General features: G+C 35.9%; 1 non-coding gene across 1 annotated transcript; it reads left to right on the forward strand.

The window, feature by feature from the left end:
- Window positions 1-15344: 15344 nt before the first annotated feature.
- On the forward strand, window positions 15345-15416 carry TRNAQ-CUG (transfer RNA glutamine (anticodon CUG)). Its single transcript has one exon. It is a non-coding gene; the product is annotated as a tRNA-Gln (tRNA).
- The last annotated feature ends 601 nt before the right edge of the window (window positions 15417-16017 follow it).

Raw genomic sequence — 16017 nt, forward strand, 5'->3', positions numbered from 1 at the left:
GTCTTAGATATCTAGCAGCATGACTCTGTTCACCATACAACTCTTGCAGGTGAGTGATCATGGAGTATGCGTCTAACATCTTACCATTTTGACGTTGCAACTCATACTCATCGAAGCAAGCATATAACTCCTAGTGATGAAATCATCATCTCGCCACTTATTAGGAGTATCTCGCTTTCCTTGAGTAATCTGTTGAGCTGTGGTCGCAGGTACAGGTGCATCCAATACATAAGTAATCCTTCCAAATTGAAAACAATTTTCAAATTACGGAGCCAATCATTTAAATTTAGTCTAATTAAGTGATTAGCGTCAAGTGTTTTGCAAGTGGGTTAATTGAAGCCATTGATGCATTTGCAGAGAATAAATAGATTGTTAAACATCTTGTTTTTCTTAACTATCTAATTTTAGTCTTTAAATCAAACAGAGTCTCCTACTAAGTTTTTCAAATTCCTTACTCCCAATGAAGGAAAAAATGAATTCATGTTGGTATGAATTCGAGTGGGTATTTGGATTTTTATTAAACTTATTACTCCTCACATAATAGATTTTTGGAATAATAAATTTAATAAGTGGACAACTCTTGTCTAGTACATCTCACGTATGGCCCAAATATTTTACTTCAACTCCTAGTCCAATGTACCTCACATAATAGTTTCTTGGCAATTGAACATAGTTAAATCATATTATCACGCTAACAAGTTTGCACAGTTGAATATGGGTTCCCTTACATAATAGTTTCTTGGCTCTTAATATTTGTGCATCCCCATCTCATCAAATGTTAAATAAAAATTTCAACACCTTAACTAATGTGCAACTTCTATGTATCTATAGTTGATCAACACAAGAATTAAAATGTTCAAATTTCTACCGTGATGGAGAGTCTCGATTAGATTGTCTTAACTCTTAAGGTCTAACCGGTTACAATTTAATTTTACAAATTTGAGAGATTTTCGATCTTTAATTATTAGGTCTCACTTTTCACATTCAACGTTTTAACATACATCAACTATATAAATAAACATTGTATAAAAAGTAGTCGATATGGTCATGGACTCAAACATGCATTCTAGGCAGAATTCCAGCATTCTAGGCGCAATTCCATCATGTTAACAAGTCTACATAGGCATAAAAGGAAATGTCTATAACTATTACAAGCATAACCCTTTACATAAGGCCTTCATTTCCTTGATTGTTTTGCCATTAATGCCTTCATTCCATGTCATGCCTCACTCAGTGTGAATCCCTTACTTTTACATTCACTATAAACTAATTATTATATAATGAAATAAAAGCAAAAATAAAATAATTAATTTTTTTACAATCATCATCCAAAGATGGCAAATCTCGACACGCAGGCCATCAAATAAAATAATCCATACATCCACACATCACATACATCATTTATGTACTGTCCTAAGTCCATGACCAATACTGATATGCAACAAGACATCCACAACATGCTATTAACAATTAAAAGCATATTATCAATAATTTATATGATTGTTGGACATGGGTATAACATTTATACCTTAAGTATTTTGAAAAATATATATTTTTTAATTTCTAATTTTTTAAAAATAAAATAAATAAAATAGGGGGTTTGGGTTGGCATGTGCGCGCCAACTCGCCTTGTGTGCACGAGCGCTTGGCCGCACGTGTGAGGGCTGTGTGCGGGCCAAGGCCTAACCCAAGGTTGGTGGCTAAGGTTGCGCACTTGTTGCGTAAGGTCCTCGGACAAGCTGGGGCCCAGCCCAAGCGTGCGGCAGAAAGGGGACTTGTGAGCCTAACCTATTTCATGTGTGTGCACGTCGCACGAAGCAGCCTTTTCACGCATGCCACCGGCCAAGACGATGGTCTTCCCTTCGTTCGATGGTCGCCCAACGGCCCCTTCGCCTTCGCCAACATCTATGAATGATGTGCCCCTCCTTCATCATCATCGGTAGTCGCCATTGCCAATGATGGTGAGGGCGACCACATTGCCTAATAGCTTCTACGGCTAGCAGCCATGAAGGACCAACTGCCTCATTCGCGAGCATGTTGCAGCCTAGTGCAACAATGTTGAGAACCCTAGTTGCCTTCGATCCATCGCTCTTTTCCATCTCTAGTGATTGCAACAACAATACCCAACGTTGCCTTTATCAGAGTTGCCTCACCAACGATAGTGACAGAAAGCCCACCCGCGTCCGATGTTGATGCCGGCTAGTGGCACCTCTGAATGGTGAACAACACCGCTTGGCAGTGGAAGATCAAATCCGCTGCCCCTTGCAATGCCACTAGTGGTAGCCCATTCTTCTTCCGTTTTGTTTTTCCAATAATATATATGTATTTTATTCAAAACACAACATTTTCCAATAATCACATAAAGAAAACCATAAATCTGAAAAACAATGACTCTGATACCACTGTTAGATTACGATTATTAGATTGATGACAATTTTCTGCAAGTGTATAGATCACACAAGTAATAGAGTAGTGAGTAAAATATCGTTCCCACGAGGATCGGGTGATAATTACCAAAATTATATTAACCCAAATGTCATTTAAACAATTGATTAAGGGGAATTAATTTAAGACAACAAAATAATAACACATAAAGTAAATATGGAGAGTTTCAAGATTTGGAGAACATTAGGGTATTTCGATGTCACCTAATTAATTTAATTTAAATAATTGACAATCTAAATTTAATTATTCATGCAATGATAATTAACCACACAAGTCAAATTTTTACTTTCGTTCCAATTAAATTCTTGTGGTGTTTATTATTTAGATCAAGTTATAGATTTTTCCTTCCGGTCTAAATATATATCAACATATCAATCAAATATTGACCAAGTATTTGATAGCATTAAGCACAATAATAAACAATTGCATGAATAAAGAAAATCAATCCATGAAAATCAAATTATCACATTTAAGTTACATCAAAACACCCTAATTATAGAATTTAGTTCATATTACAAATGATAAAATCCATAACGAAACAAATGAATAGAAATATAGAATTTAAAGGAAATGAAAGAAGAGAATAAAACTCTTTTGATGTGTAGGATTTCCTTCTCCAAAAATGTTGTCACCAATTCTTAAAGAAAATACAAAAAATCTTCCACCAAGAATGCTCCAATTCTCCAATCCTTCAAGCTCTCTTACCTCCAACTCTTCTATTTTTCCAGCCTTCCTTCTCAATTTATACTCCTCAATTTCTTATTTTCTTTAATTTTCTCCTTAAAACATGGGATACCCTACTTCTATATTTTCCTCTTCCATGTTTTCCACTCTATATTTTCCTCTTCCATGTTTCATGCCACCCATGTCCACTCAAAAGTTTAGGTCCCATATTCAATACAAAATAATATCTCAAAATATCAAAAATTACAATTTAGGGATTTTGTAAGATATGGGCTTAATTTGATTAGACTTTTGGGCTAGCCTTCTTAGATCCAATTGGACCTAATTCTTCATGAAAGAGGAATCCCAAATAAAGATTAAAAGGCCTCTTAATCCATCTACAAATTAGCCTAACTTGGAGAAAATGGAATGAAAAATTCATAGGTAATGCTGAATTTTTGACAGCTTTGACCTTCTGTCACTCTAACAGTCATAACTTTCTGTAAAAAATTCGGATTTACTCACCGTTTGAAGCGTAAAAAAATAGACATATAGAGCTCTCACATATATTTTTTTTTTAGAATTTTTTAAAATTCCAATTTGTACAGTTTTTATTTTTAATTGGACCCTTGAGTAGCGAAAATCCATAACTTTTGCTCTTCTCTCTCACTTTTACTTCAAGTCCTGTCAACATGATAAATTACCTAAAATTAATATAGAAAACATATATAAGAATAAGACTTAAGCATAAAATCAATTAATAATGGTATAAAAAATATGTAAAAAATATTAGCACATCACAGATCATGCGCAACGGAATAAAATTTAGATTTTTCAACTATCACGTTTAAAAAAAAAACGATTTACAAAATCTAAAGACTATACAAAAGAATACCTTTTGATGAAATCAAATTTCACTAGTTGGTAACTCGCCATAAAATTCTCCAAGTGTAGGATTTCGAGTTGATTCACTCAAAACCATTTTGATCCAAGAGTCTTGAGAGAAGAAGCAATTTTTTTTAAAAAAAATTTCTGACTGAATCTAGATTCACTTACTTCTGGTTCAGGGTTTATGGTCCTATTTATAGAGCACTATTGAAAATAAAATAAATAAAATAGCGAGGTTTGGCTGCTAGCATGCTAGTATGAATGGTGGTCGCACCGGCCTAAGCGTGTGGCCCAAGAGGGACTCGTGGGCCTAACTAGGGTTATTCGTGTGCACCTTGCAAGAAATGGGCTTTGCACGCATGCCACCACCCAAGGCAGTGGTTTTTCCTCCGTCCGATGGTCGCCCAATAGCCACCTTACCTTTGTCAGCATCAGCGAACACGGTGCCCCTCTGCCATTATCGTCGACCGTCGCCATTGCCATCTACGACGATGGAACCAAGCTACACAACAGCGTCGGCCAACAACCATGAAGGACTGGTTGTTCCGTTTGTGAGCATGCTGCCGCCTTGTGCGGTGGTGTCTAAAAGCCCCAACGGCCTTCAATCGGCCACCCCTCACCATTTCCAGTGACGACAACAATAATGCCTAGCATTGCCTCTGTCACCACCACCTCACTAACGATTGTGACGACGTTGCCTAGCAGCTCTACCTCCATTGTTGAAGGCTATCGTCGGTGTAGTGGGTGAAGCCCACCTGCGTCCAATGTTGATGCCGCCTAGCGGCACCTTTGAATGGCGAACGGCACCACCTAGCAACGACAGATCGAATCCACCACCCTTTGTAGCGTCACCAGTGGTGACCCTTTCGTTTTTGTTTTGTTTTTCCAACAATATATATACATATATAAATTATTCAAAATGCAACATTTTCCAATAATCACATAAATAGAACCATAAATTTGAAAAATGATAGCTTTGATACCACTGTTAGATTACGATGATTGGATCATACACAACAATATAAAATTTAGATTTTTCAACTATCACGTTTTTTCAAAAAATATAGTTTACAAAATCTGAAACAAGACAGAAGAATACCTTTTGATGAAATCAAATTCCAGCAATTGGTAACCCCCCATAAAATCCTCCAAGTGTAGGATGCTGAGTCGGTCCACCCGAAACCACTTTGATCCAAGAGTCTCAAGAAAAGAAGCAGAAATGTTTTTGAAAAAATTTCTGACTGAATCTGGATTTACTTACTTCTGATTTAGGGTTTATAATCCTATTTATAGAGCACCATTGAAAACCCTTTATGCCATTGGGCCGGACTTAATGTGCTAGCCAGATCCAATTATTAATAATTAAATAATTATATTTATAATATAATCATTTAATTGTTCTTATTTATCTAATAAATAAATGCACCATAATTAGTAATTACATAATTACTAATTTATCTTTCTTCTCTTTAAAAGTGATTTCTTATTGGGTGGAACTTTTTGGGTTCACAATTAAATTGCCAACGAGAATTAATCATTAATTCTCGTAAATCATGAGTGATATCTAGCAATATGTCATGATTACCTAATTTAATATGAAACAGATATTGTGAACCTTTTACTACGATGCCATGCAATATAGTTCCTCTATCATCCTATATCCCAAGAAGATATGAGATCGTGGTTAGCAGGTTAAATCTCTTAATTTCGTCATATGACCAAATCCAAAATCAATCTTGATTAACATGACACGACCTTTTTGGAACACGTATTCCATCGTCATATTACTTGGGCTAAGAATTTATCATCAAGTGATTATTGGATCACATAGAATATCCTCTTCATAAATCTCGAGGTGATAGATTTCATATTTGATGCACACTAAACTAGGCACATAGATACGTATGATTATTCATGATTAGAACAATCATGTAATATCATTGATATCCTAATCTACCAATATATAGATATTCATGTCATCTCAGGTCTAAGAACTAGTTGCACATCCATAGTTAATAAGCACCCACTCATCTCCCTTCTTTATCTCATACAAAATGACACGAGATTCACCAACCTTATCTTTCAGTATCTCATACCGAACAAGGAAAAAGATGATGTGTCAGCCTTTGTGAGTTGCTAATATCCGGGTTAGGAACTCTATGGTCAGGAACTCATTTATAGCATAACATACTATGGATTAATCGTCACGATTATTCTTAACATTTAAGAATGGTATCCACTCCTTATTATATTAAAGGACATTTATATGTTCAATTCAAACCATATTGCAATTTAAATTAAACATAAAACTTTCCATAAAATTGAATTTAAAGAGTTACAATATCAAGCCCATTTGTGTCACTAGAACTAGTCTTAAGGGCTTATATCTAACACCATGAATATGGAATTATTCACCAATGTAGTTCCGTTGTGACCCCTTAACAAAATGGCATTGTAGAACGTAAGTATCGACATCTCCTTGATGTTGCTAGAGCTCTATGATTTCAATCAAACTTGCATATTTCCTTTTGGGGTGAATGTATACTCACTGTTGCTTTTCTTATTAACAAACTTCCGACTCTAATTCTTAAACATAAATCACCTCATGAAGTTTTACTTGGAACTATTCCATCATATTCCTCTCTTCGAGTTTTCAGATGTTTATGTTTTGCTAAAAATATAAATATTCAACATAAATTTGATGAGCAAGCCAAACCTGGTATTTTTGTTGGTATGGTCAAAAGGGATATCGCATATATGATTTCAAAACTCATCAAATTTGTCTCTCATGATGTCATATTTCATGAATCAATTTTTTTATATCATAATCTCCCATCTCCATCGTTTAATAATTCAATCACCATTACTTCAATCAATGATGATGGAACTTTTGAATACCCCATTACACCACCGGTTGTTCCTACTAATGTTTCTTCTAGTTCCTCATAATCTGGTTGATCATTCCAACGATTCTCAGTTGACTATTCCCATATCTTCTTAACTTGATAGCTCAATGAATTCTCCATCTATTTTTGAGGACATTTCCTCTACTAGTTGTCCTAACATCAACTGCTTCTATCATTAATAATCATCCTCAATGAATTCATCGCTCACCGGGTCATCTCAAGGATTACATTTGTAATCATATTTCATTCTCAACTGATTTTCCACTAGCAAATTATTTGTCTTTGTCTCATCTGATTCATTCTCATCGTGCCTTTGTAACTAATATCCTTGAAACACAAGAACCAAGATCTTATTCTCAAGCCAAGAAATCTGTCGAATGGCATTGTAACAACATGGTAATAGGTAAAAATATGTTATTTGTGGTCATTGTAATTAGTGGTCAGGGTGCCTATCTTGTGGTGGTTAGAAGAATGAATGTGCCTCCAACATTAAGGGTATCAGAAATTAAATTATTATTACGAGTTAAAGATGGAGGAATATATAATTTTAATATTTGGTGTACTCGTATGATATTAAAAAAATAGAAAAATAATAAGGCTATATATAATATATTACATGAAGACTTAGGGAGATATTGTATTTTTATATTATGTTATATGTGAGAATATTATATAAAAACTAGGAAAATGGAAGTTAGGGGAATTTGATAAAAGTTGAGAATTTGGAAGAAGTGAGCTCTCGAGATGCAAGGATTAAGTAAGTGCATATAAATATAATATTGCTATTGGGTATCTATATATATATAAGGGATGATGGTTTAATATATGGATGGATATATTATAGTATACAATAAGGAAAAAGAGAAAGTGAAAAGCAATTGAGAAATATCTGAGGGTGGTCGTGCATAAGTATATGAATATATATATATAATATATGTATTGGGTTAACATAAATTATATTAATAGTATATTATATATTATGTAATGGAATATATTATATGTTATATTAGCATCAATAGTGGAAGCAGTTTCTAACACAATGGACGCTTAAGGGACCTATTTCACCATAGCCAATATAAAGTATACATACAATATAGTGGCTTCCTCACCATTCTCCTTCTCTTGTCCATGCTCCAGCTGCCCATTATACAATAGCAATAGAATATTATATATAGTATAATATGCAAAGGACAACTTCTCCATTCTTCTGCAATCTTCTACTTTCTTCCAAGCTATGTGAAGCCCACCTCATGTAGGGATGATATCTATATAAAATATATTAAGTTGATGGAAGGGAAGGTTGTAGAAGAGGAGATGGTTTCTATAATTAATCTCATAAATTGGGGGGCCATGTGAAGTGAATGATGTTGTTCAGTTGAGTGGGTTTCTCATGATGGGCTCAAGGATTGAGGAGGAAACCATGGGCTTGTGGCTGGGAATTGCAACAAAGGAATGGGCTAAGAACAAGGTGAATGGCTGGGCTATAAATAGTGTGAAAAAGAAAGGGAAATTAGAGAATAGAAGGCAAGAAGGAAATTGGGATAAGACATAGAGGAAAATTAGAAGGGGTAGCAGCAACGTGAAAGGCTCAGCAAGTAGGAAAAAAGGTAGCACGGTAAAAAGGTAAAGAGGTATTTAAATGAGGTGGCATTAATGCTAGTAGTTGTATTTAAATAATTTTTGGGTTATGCTAGATTAAAGAAATTTTGGGGTGCACCACCACTAATCCTAACGGCTTAAAAGGTATTCACTAAGGAAGGCACTGTCCATTTTTGGAATTCCGAAGCGTTCGTCGATAATTTGGAATCTGGCGTGTAAGACAAGTTCTTATCTTGTTTTCCTTTTTATTTAGCAAGTTCTTCTCCTTTTCTTGCGAGTTCTTTCACATTCCTTCTATCTTGTAAGCTTTTTAACACTCTGTCGCCCTTACTTCTACGATGCCTTGATTTCTTGAGTTTGGATTATGTAAACCCTTGATTGTGAAAGGACTGGCTTGCATGTAGGTTATGTGGTTATTCTAGTAACTCTTTCATGGTTCTCATTTGTAACGCCCCGCTTTCCCGGGCGTGTTATAACTTGGGACAATTCCGAGACAATAAATTTTTTTTTTTCCTTTCAAACTAATGCTAAACCACATCATTCCTCAAATCCGTCCCAGAATTTCCATACATTTTATCTCGAAAGAGAATCATTATACACATCAAGTGCGAAAGCAAAGATCGAACCTGATATCTTAACATTGATAATTAAATCATCATTCCTCAACATAACTTAATACAAAACATAAGTTCTCAACATTAACCCTAAATAGGATTATACATTATCATTCCTTAAAACGTTCAGATTTCAAAATAACAGGACTTAAATACATAGGTTACATAACATACATTTCATTCTTCATGCACTCTGCTAAGTGCCATTTTATACCTCATTTATCCTCATATCTGCTACAATCTCCATCTGGAATGTTTGAATATTCCAGGGGCAAAACCCAAGTTAGATGATAAATCATCTAAGTAAGGGTACATAATGCTATATCATGTGTGTATGCAATGTCTTACTCATCGTAGGTGTCAATTTCACCCCTCATACTATCTACCATTCTTACGGCCACCTCTTTCGAAGCCGGGGTGTCTGGGGGCACCCTTGGTAAAGTAGCGGTGCTAATTCGTACTCCCTACGGCCTCAATGTGTGCGATCAATGATATCATCATGTACATATACATTTCATATCATGTCATGTGTGCAGTCTATGTGACGGGTGCATATCAATTTGATATAAGCATTCCCGAAAATCGGAGTTTGAAACATAAATCACCTACAACCAATCATTTTTTCATAAAACTAAATTTATTTGGAAAGTACCACTTACCTTTTCAAACTTATCGAGCTACCTCAATATTCGCGTCATGCCTCGAAATACGTGCATCGTCTTGATTTGCGTGCCAACCTCAAAATTCGCACAAGTCACTTTAACTTTAGCCTCAAAGCATTCTAATCAACATAATTATTTAAATAAGCATCCAAAACCTATTTTCCATAATTTCTTGCATTTTCTTTATTTTTCTCTCTATTTTTCCTCAATAAATCCAAACTAAATATTTTTAAAATATTTTCTAAAATATTTCACTATGAAAATTCATAAAAAAATATTCTTGAATTTCTAGAATTTTCTAGAAAATTTTACTTACCTTAACTTAGCTTCTCCGGCTTCCTCGATATGCGTGCCATATCCTCGGAACGTGTGCCCGGACAATTTTTCTGTGCCAAAATATCTGAAAAATTACTAAATCCCTAAATCCTATTTTTTAGGATTTTTTAAACATTTTTTTTCTATTTTCTTTTCTTTTCTTTCTTCTTTTTATTTTTTTCTTTTTCTTCTTCTTCTCTTCTCCTTCTTCTTCTTCCTCCCTTCTCTGTTCTTCTTCTTCTTCGCACAACTTCTGCGCCCGCGAACCAGCTTTGTCGCGCCGTCGCGATCCCGGCCTCACTGTCGACTTCTCCGGTTGCCACCGGCCTTGCCGCCCTCGCCGCTACGCACGCCGACACCCCCGTGAGCTGTTGGTCGCAGCTGGTTGCTCCTCGCTGGTTGCGGCCATGGCTGCCATGGCCGCATCTGCTTTCCTCGATCACCTCCCGGGCCTCCCACGACCCTACCGACCTCGTTGGACCTCGCCTTGGCTGCTACCTGATCGCCCCCTTGCTGACCAGTAACTGTAGCTCGTGCTGCCCAGCTCATTACCGCAGCTACCATGGCCGCGACCCACCTCCCTTCTAGCTCTCTCTCTCTCTCCCTTTCTTTGATGCTCTCGGCCGCAACTCTCATTCTGATCTCTCTTGTTGCTTCTAAATCGACCAAGGTTGTTGCCAATTTATAGGCTTCCATTGCTCACGAATGTGTGTTTATATATATATATATATTATACAACATTAATTACCCAATCTCTTAAATCTCGCTGCCATATCCTCCTTAAATCCCGCTGCCATTATCTTTCAAATTGCACGAATCTCGCTTGGCCATGAAGAATTTTGTAGAGGGTCCATCACTTTATCATTTGAATAATCCCACATACAGCAACATGAAGCTTCATGGAAGTTGCCATTCACGCACACACGCGTACTACATATATATTACGCCTCACATTTATTCCTCAAATCATCTTATCTTACCTACTCCTTGATTTTTTACAGATTGAATCCTCAAATCTCGTTGGCAATTGCTTGCAATTTGTACCAAATCTTCACATTTAAAGCTTCATAGAAGCTTCACCTCACACGCGCCTATATATCTATATCTATATATATATTATATTTATGATGCAAGAGAAAATTCACATTTAAATATCAAATTTTATCTTTAATTTATCTATGCAATTCCTTTATTACAAATATACCCTCTAACACTGAATTAATTTGCATTTCAATATCGAAAAGCCACAATTAATAACTTAAATTTTACTTGATATAGTCGATTTCGTCTTTGCGTCCTCTCGAAACTTTTGTTTCATTTCGAAACCACTGAAGGGTTGCTCACTACACAAAACTGGAGCCCCTCTAAGGATTCCATTGATTTTTCGGGAGTCTCCTATGACAATTCGATTTTGCAGCCTAAATAATAGTTGTATTTTAGTTGTATCGAAAATCATTTCTGATTTGATTTCTTTCGATACCATAAATCCTATCTCGAAACGCTCATTGAGACCATGTCATTTTTCTTAGACAATTTCACTCCGGGGCATTCCCTGTAGTCAATTCGGTACTTATAACTGCTATCAAACTAATTTTTCAATATTCTAAACTAATCGAAATTACGTGGCAACCTCATACGAACATGGGGTATTACATCATTTATACCTATTGAATCTCAAATGGGGTCTTGTATCACCCTATCTTTCTTTGGGAATGATGTTTTATTTGGTAGGATTGAGGACATGCAAGGGTTTGATGTTGTCTTGCATAAATGTTGCTCTCTTGTGTATGTTGTTTTGGGTAATCGTGTGTCAGTTATATATGAGAAGTCATTACAAATATGCATGGTTGTGATGATGCATGGAGCATGTGCAGGAAAAGGGTTTTAAAATGTTTAAAGGCTTCATGATGCGTGCGACGGACTGGTTCCGCAGGATATATCCGCATAGAAAGTTTTGGTTTAGAGATGGACTTCAGTCCCATGGTTATGATATGGACTTCAATCCCATGGTTTTGGACTCCGGTTCCATGAACATGTTATGGACTTCAGTCCCATGGTTACGATATTGCATGTGAGAATGAATACATGTTTCTTCTTGTTATCATTTAGAATGATATGAAGAAGTGTGGCGTGAGTTCCTTACATGTTATTCATGATTCTTATTTCTACTCGATACCTATGATTCTCATGCTCACTTTCTTTCAGTTATACTTGTTGGACCTTGTGGCTTACCTTATTCTAACATCATTCCAAGTTGAGGAAAGGGAAGTTCGAGGACGAGTTTTGTGGTGTTAGATCCTTGTCGGTAGCTATGTGTACGGGACTTTCCTAACTGAAAATGTAACATCCCGATCGAGCGATAGGAAGGACCGGAACAACTTACCTTGATGGGCCTATGCGAACTTTCCAGAGGGGTCACACATCTTAGGATTTCCCCAAGTCAAGCACGCTTAACCCTGGAGTTCTTTGCCTGCATTCAGCCCAAAAGGTATCCAGCTGATATTGTTTCCTTCCTTACCTATCCTCGATATATACTATTCTCCTCTAGGGCTCCCGGGGCATTACATTCTCCCCCCTTGAGCACATGACATCCTCGTCATGCGACCTTACAATTGGTTCCAGATCTCCCCCCTTTGCACGGCCGATGTGGGATTCGCCTAAGGTGCCTACACGCACCCCTCCTTGGGGACTTAGCATCCTCGCTGAGGTTTGCCCCACCACCGTGCTCAGAAGCTTGGGGGTCGGCTTTAATACCACCTGTAACATCCCACATCGAGTGATAAAAAGGACCAGAATAACTTACCTTGATGGACCTACGTGAACTTTCCAGGGGGGTCACCCATCCTTGAATTACCCCAGGTCAAGCATGCTTAACTTGGGAGTTCTTTGCCAATATTCAGTCCAAAAGATATCCAGCCGGTGTTGTTTCATTTCTTACTTATCCTCGATATATACTACCATTCTCTAGGCTCTTGAGGTATAACAGAAAAGATCCTTGAGATGTGTATTAATGGTTATTTGTGCGTCTGTTGTTGTAAAAAGAGATTGGTATTAGTGTATTGTGTAAGAATGAAGGAATTTATTTAGTTAAAAATTATTGGTCGTTACAAGCGTGATGTCATGGCCAAAGAAATTCAAGCCCTTGAATCAAACAACACTTGGTCCTTATGCTCACTTCCCAAAGGAAAGTCACCCATTGGTTGTAAATGAGTTTACAAAATTAAATATTAGTTCGATGGTTCTATTGAGATACATAAAACTCATTTAGTTGCCAAAGGTTACACTCAAGTTGAAGGCATCGATTATCATGATACCTTCACATCTGTGGCCAAACTAGTTATTGTTCATATTCTTTTCTCCATTGCTGCCATTAAAGATTGGTCACTATACCAACTTCATGTCAATAATGCTTTTCTTCAAGGCAATCTCGATGAATAAGTTTATATGAAACTTCCTCTCGAATTCTCTCGTAAGGGGGAGACTCTTGTGTGCAAATTAAATAAATCTCTCTATAGCCTTAAACAAGCTTCTCCTCAATGGTTTTCCAAATTTTCAACCACTCTTATTCACCGCAGCTTTCATCAAACTACTTCCGACTATAGTCTTCCACTTATATTTATGATCAAACTTCTATTTTTGTTCTTGTCTATGTTGATGATATTATTATCACTGTAAACAATGATGATGCCATCTCTGACATCATACAATTTCTTGCTCACTCTTTCTCAATAAAAGATCTTGGTAATCTTCGATATTTTTTAAGTATTGAAGTATCTCGCTCTAAACAAGGAATTTTTGTGTCAATGCAAATATACTCTTGACATATTATCTGATTCTAGTATGATCAGTTCTTGGCCATCAAATTTTCCTATGGAGCAACATCTTCGTTTACGACTAAAAGATGGTACTCCCCTTACCAATCCGACAATCTATCGTCGACTCGTCGATCGTCTTTTATATCTCACTATAACATGACCTGATATCCAATATGCTGTAAATACTCTCAGTCAATTCATGCAATCTCCATATTGCTCCATCCTTAATGCATCCTACTGGGTTATTCGTTACCTTAAAAGGTAGCGTTGGTAAAGGTTTATTTCTTTTTGCATCGAGTTCTCTTACTTTAATCGGATACACCGACTTTAATTGGGCCAGTTGTCCTACTGCTCGTCGTTCCACCACTGTTTATTTTACCATGCTAGGTTCTAGTCCTATTTCTTGAAAAACCAAGAAACAACCAACTGTTTCTCGTTCTTCTATAGAAATAGAATATCGTTCCCTTGTTGCACTTACTTTTGAGTTGCAATGGTTAAAATATTTTTTCTTGGATCTTGGTATTAAGCATCCACAACCAATTCTAATTCATTGTGATAACCAAGCTGCTATTCACATTGCTAAAAATTGTCTTCCACTAACACTCCAAACATATTGAAATTGATTGTCATTTTGTTTGAGAAAAAATTCAAGTAGGTCTTCTTGCTCATTTCTACCTATGATCTAGCGACCAATTGGCGAACCTTTATACCGAACCACTTGGAGGTGACACTTATTGCCTACTACTTCTTTTCATGTTCATTTTTTTACACACACACACATATATAGACACATATTTGAACCCAAATGGTGTGAGTTTAGATTCCATAATTTTTTGAGTTTTTATTTTTTATTTTTGAACAAAAAGAGGAAGGGTTTTTTGAGATTTTTTTTTCAAAATTAACCACTATTATTTGATACAAGAGGGTAACATGTGTTACGTGGTAATTAACCTGAAGGGAGATCGGTATCATTTTTAAAAACACATGAATAGTTGGTGTAATATAATAAAAATTTTAAGAGCTTAAATTTTGGAGTGTTAGTTTGATGTGGTTTGACAATGTCTTGATCATATGATCATAGATTTAACGGGAGTGGGGATCTATCTATGATACTACAAATAAAAAGGATCTAACAACAACTTTTACTCAAGAGTAATTAATTGTCAAAGACCTAAATTAAATTCTTAATTGCATAAATAAATAGGCAAACAAATCCCATTAACAATCAACAATCACAAGCCCACCAAATTAAGAATACTAATAGACTATGAATGGGCAGAAACATGGTATTCCTTAATTTCATTTTCAATTGACTAATTGGGAAATTAAGGTGCAACGGATTTAATTTAAAAGACTTTCACCTTCAATGGATTCCCCAAAGAGGATGCTCATTTAATTGGTCTAGATATAAAATACTAAGTAAAACAAGAGGCATGGGGTTCCATGGTCTAGTGGTCAGGACATTGGACTCTGAATCCAGTAACCCGAGTTCAAATCTCGGTGGAACCTTGATCGTTCTTTTTTTGGGATTTGATGATTGAGGCTTCTGTTTTGTCAATATTTGTGGTCCAGATCACTGAGCCCAGTTCAAAGCCCAAGTGCCTGCCTCTTCAAATCCAACTAGACTCAAATTAAAATCAATTATTATAATTTTATTAATATAAATTTTTAAAATGGTATGAAAATATTTAAATTTATAATAAATATTAAATTAGTAATATTAATGGTGCATAAAAAAACTACCAGTATTTAACTGAGAATTACTTGAGCTAACGATGGAGCAATTGATACTTGAAATCAAATCACTGTTTGTCAAACCTGACCTCAAATCACAAAGACGAAAACACTGTTCCAAGTGCTTGCCATTTTGGGTCAAAATAAAGTTGCTTTGAAAATAATAATGTGTAAGGCAACAAGAATTTAATTTTTTTTAATTCAAGATTTTAAGATTAAAATAATTTTTAATTGAATTATGATTTAGGTGTCGCCTTTTGTAGCAATATACTACTCACTTCTTGTTTTGGCATTATTGACGTCTTCAGAAAATTTAAAATTAAGTGTGTAAATGAATGTTTCGTGCAAAAATCAATTTGGGCTCTGCATTGTAACT

Source organism: Diospyros lotus, chromosome 5 (assembly GCF_014633365.1).
Source record: "Diospyros lotus cultivar Yz01 chromosome 5, ASM1463336v1, whole genome shotgun sequence".
Classification (NCBI taxonomy): Eukaryota; Viridiplantae; Streptophyta; class Magnoliopsida; order Ericales; family Ebenaceae; genus Diospyros; species Diospyros lotus.